The following is a 5,162-nucleotide window of genomic DNA, read 5'->3' as shown; positions in this document are numbered from 1 at the left end:
GCCATTAGCTTAGCCTGGAGGAAAACTTTTGTTGTCCTTCTCTCCGTACTCTGTGCTCCATGACTGATGACACTGCTGATGGTACTATTTGACATTACATCACTTCCAAAATGATTAGACCATCTCCTTTTGTATGTTAACAGTTCAAAACCTTGTCGTGAGAAAAGAAAAAAGAAGTACAACAACGTTTTCCCCTCAGTGGGTACTGGTGTCATGCTATGAAGGCAATGAAAGCAAAGCAAACAGGACAAACACTTCCTCAATCACAGTCACGCTTTATGCTATATGGAAAGGCAAACAAAGTCTGTTCGTTTTTTTTTTTTTGCTTGTAGAAACAACCACCCACAGCCCTGCTTCTGTTTCACACTGAGACCATTAGTCACAATCATTTCTCTGCCAGCTGTCCCGGTGTTTGCTTTAGTTAGCCTCACTGGCAGTTTGAGCCTCATTTGAGTCCTCACTTTAAGTTTATTGGGCGTGCAGTGAATCACGGCAGTCCAGTAAGGCCAGTGCAGGTGTGCTGCTCAGGTAATGTTCAAATGCGATGCTGAATGGCTGCTAATCGTGTGAACAAACAGCGTGCGCCGTAAACCAAATATAGCCACGGCCAGCCAGTGTTTCTGCCTTTTGGCAAAAACTGTTTACAAGTACTCTAATGTTTTTTATTTGTGCACAAGGATGCTATACTCCCTCCTTTTATGTTTTTACCTGGCTCACTGTGATAAAAGTTGCTGCTTTGTTAGAATAAAAGAACTTTCCAGTAAAGCCATAACAAATGACTCGAGTTCCTTAATGTGCACCTCTAATTGCATTTCATTTAGAAAGGTGCGAGTTTCTGCAGCAATGGACCAGACTGTTTGGAGATAAACTCCTGACGTGTGTGTATGTGTTGAAAGAGGCTTTTGTGTTTGCTTCTGCGTCGGAGTCTGTTTGGAGGAACCTGACTGACTGAGCTTTATGCAGATATGAAAATCACGTGGGGCTATTTCACCCTCCTCCAAATGCCACCTATGATTGTTCACAGATAAGCTGCTTCTAGTGTGACTAATTTGCATGAAAGCACTGGCAAGACAAAGGTTTGAAAATGCCTCACTCCTTTTGGCTGAAAATGTGAATTTAGACATCAGTTTATGGAGCTAATAAAAAGTATTTTTTTTATCATCACATTTTAGTTATCGCCAAAAAGCGAAGGCGGACAAAAATGATTTTTGTTGGAGTCTGTGTGTGCGTATGTGTGTCAGTCTGTTACCAAAATATCTTGAGAAACTGAGAAAATTTAATGAAACCTTGACTTGGATTTTAATAGAGCTTTTAGAAATGTAACATTGGATGGATATCTGAAACCAATTAACTTTCAAAGTCAACTTAATTAAAGATGGTTGCCACAATAAACACAATAATGGCTATATCTCAGCCAGTTTCACAAATGTTGGCCTAAAATGTTATGTGGTGGTAGTTGAGAGTCATTCACAACATATGCTTTCAATACTTTCAAGGTTTGACCAAAGCAGCTACAACTCCATCGTTTCTCAACACAAGATGATCTCAGTCTAAAACTCCGACATGAAAGGTGAGGGAATGCCTTCCTTCAAAGAATGCATAGTCTTTGTTTTTTCTGTCCTTGCGGGACTACAATTAGAATGTTTGTGTGACAGAAGGAGAAATGAATCAAGTCTTTACCACATCTAAACACTATTTACTCCTCATACATCATCTTGCATTGTGTTATTGTCAGCACAACAATTTTTGGCATCTCCTCTGCTTTCTTTTCATCAGCAAATTGCTCGGAGCGCTGCCTAAATAATCAGCCAACATGGTTACGCTGCAGCGTTAACTAGATGAGATCAAGCACTTGTAAAATGAAAATAGATAAATAAAAGAAGGAAAGAAAGAAAGAAAAAAAACTTTCTGTGAAGGACACACGGTGGTCACAATGAAAGTGAGTCAACGGAAATCAGTCATGGCATACTGTCACCACAGTGAAGAAACAGCCAGCTAAAAGTGCAGCCAAGCCACATAGACTGGGCAAAGAGAATACACTCAAGTGACAGCTGCAAGCACTTAGTCAGCCGCCAAGAACAAAGAGGGGGAGGGAAAACTCTTCAGCCCAATTTGGCAATATGAGCCTAGACAACAATGGCTTCCAGCGTTTTCAATAATAAATCCGTCATGTCTTGGATTGTGGTTGTCAGAGGTCACTTCTTTCTGTGTTGATACGCAACCACAACGAGGAGAACGATAAATGGATTTGTCTGAACAAGTCGATCTTCTGATGATAAGGAGAAAGAGAACAGTGGCAGATTTAACATGTGTTGTACTCATTTTTGGAACTGCATGAACCAAAGTGTGTGTGTGTGTGTGGGGGGGGGGGGGGGGGGGGGGGGGGGGGGGTCAGTGAGATGTAAACTGGAATGAAATGACTAAAAATCAGAGCTGGAAGAGGAGAAGGCAGATGGGCTGAAGTGTTCTGAATCACTTACCACATGCGCTTATAAGGCTTCAAGCAAATCGTGGCCAAACAGCTGAAAAAACAAACTTAACCTCCAGGAGTCTCTGCCAGTTTGTGACCCCTGTGGCCTATGTGTGTTTGTCACATGCAGAAAGGAGACCGTAGCAGATTTTACATCGTCGTTAAACTCATCGTGATTCCTCGTGCTTCCACTGTTAATGTCTTTGCCAAAAAAAATAAAAATAACTCACAGCCTTGCATTCCTTGAAGCCTAATATCACTCATCACCATTTATATGCCAGCATAGACAGATCATCTTGTGAGGAGAAATGACAGTAGTAGCCAAATTTGGTCAAACCTTGAAAATAATACTAACAATCTTGCAATATTGTGCAAGTGCTTGGAATGTGTCTTGTGAAAGACTGTCAGCTACTACCACAACACATTTAGCTCATTGAGTTGTAGGCATGTATGTGTAGGCAATGGTTGATTAGCTGAGAACAACATATTGATTCAGGTTGACAGCAAAACTTATTTAGCTGCAGGTGTATATTTAATATTAGTACTTTATAAGATATTTTGCTAACAGACAAACAAGGTTGACTTCAGTTAAGAGAAAGGTTATAAGCAAAGATGTGCCATATTTAAAGCATGTGTTGGTAACATTGCACCAATTTTTTTGCTCAATATCAATCAATCCATCTGTTATGTTTTACAAGCAGTAAAATATATTCCAGCAATTTATAAGTAACAATGATCTAAACTAGACCTGAAGTCAATTTGTAACATAGACTTTTAGCTAGTTGAAAAATTATGACTTCAACTAGTAATTAAGTATATTTATTTCTTCCTGTTATAAATAATAATAATAAATATTTACAGTCAACACTTTGAAAATGTTCTCTGCAGACCTGGTTATGGGATGAAACTAATATAACCATCTCAACAGGTCAGATTCGTCTAAGAGAAACCTAAAAATAATCAAAAATAAAATATTATTTTACACTGTGTAAATATKACCTAAATCAGAGGACAAATCAGTTTGTAATATTTATCAATTTGTGCTAAATTGTAGCACGACTCAGCAGAGTGCTATATTCTGTTTAACAATATGATATACAAGCTAATATGTAATAACCAGGTGAATAAATAACAGTGATTACATTGATTTTATAAGCCTATTTTAAATTTAAACTGTTACATTATGTGCTGGTCAGATCGCATTGGGCTGAATAAGACCAAATCTGCTTACTTGTGTTGTGAAGAGACGTTTTCCTGTTTTATCTTTTGTTGACAGCTTTCTGGCAGTATTTAAAACTTTAGATTATACACTCAAAACTATTAATAATTTTGTTGGTATTATTGTTAACAGTTTTTATGATTTCTACATCATCAGTCCTTTTTTTTTGCTATGTTACCAGCATGTGCAGTAATGGGAAATCCAGACTCTTGCCCGTTAGCTGCTCAGCCTCTACAGTAGATCACACAGTCACATGGTTTCTGCTCACTCCAGCTGTTCTACCTCCATGACATGTGTATCTATTCTTGTTTTATTTTATTTGTTTGAAATAAAGAATAAATTAAGTTTTAATTTAAAAAAGTGTTCAGCGGTTTATTAAATGTTTTGCTAATAGACAGAGCTGACTCCAAACAGAAAATGTGTTGGGCATCAGTCTCAGATACTACCACACTAAATTTTAGGTCAGTTTSTGTAACCCATTGCTGTGGCAGCCATCTTGAATTGAGCTGACTTCAAATGTTAATCAGTTTTGTTTCAATTAAATTTGTTTGGTGGAAATGTTTTTGTAACAGACACGTGCATGCTGACCCACAAACATGGGCTAAAACATTATGGCCCTCTCGCCCTCGGGTGATGAGTACTGAGTCATTAGTAGATGAGCAGGGTTAAAAGTGACATGCAGTCAACACTCGTATGCATTCAGCCTCGACATATAAAGTCAAAGTGCAGACCCTGAYCAGAGCTTTTGGGTTTTATGAAGCTCTGATCTCATGCAGCATTTACTCATGTTCCCCACTAACTTTAATTGTCAGGGATTGTTACGCTCGCCACTAAAAGCGAGCAGAAAAGCGTGTAATAGGTTGTGGTTTTAAAGGACAGCTGTGGCTGTGATTGACTCACTTGTTTCGGCTTTGCCCTTCAAATACGCAATTATTCAGCTGATGCGATGCAGCTTTGGAGGCAAAAGGAAACTCAGTCATACTGCGAACGCCTCGTCCAGCCAAGTGTGCTGTGCGACTGGATCGGGTTTCACTTTCATCACACCTATTTAAACTCACACCCGCTTTTCGCTGCCTGATTCAGAGCAGCGTGTTAATCATGGAAGCACAAAGAGGTCACGTACCTGCCGCTCAGTTCAAATTCAATGGCTCAAACTGGGTAAACATTTGATATGTTTAACATTTAGATCAGGCATGACGGGAAAACAGGCAATTATGATAATGTTGAAAACTGCGTTGAAAATATCTGATGGAATGTCCTGATGCATCTCAGTAATCCAGGTAAAAAATCAAAAGGAAAAAAAAAATTGTATAGGTCCTCTGGACGGGTTCTTCTTTAATGAAACGTTTCTAATTAATTTGTGTTTTCAACAAAACTTGAAGCTGATTTTATTTTATTTATTACAAACTGAGCTGTAAACCTTTGGGACTGAATGATGTGGATTTTTTTCACAGATGATACAAAATAGTGAAA

The sequence above is a fragment of the Austrofundulus limnaeus genome, unplaced genomic scaffold (assembly GCF_001266775.1).
Source record: "Austrofundulus limnaeus strain Quisiro unplaced genomic scaffold, Austrofundulus_limnaeus-1.0 Scaffold104, whole genome shotgun sequence".
Classification (NCBI taxonomy): domain Eukaryota; kingdom Metazoa; phylum Chordata; class Actinopteri; order Cyprinodontiformes; family Rivulidae; genus Austrofundulus; species Austrofundulus limnaeus.
Note: the sequence above shows the minus strand (reverse complement) of the source record.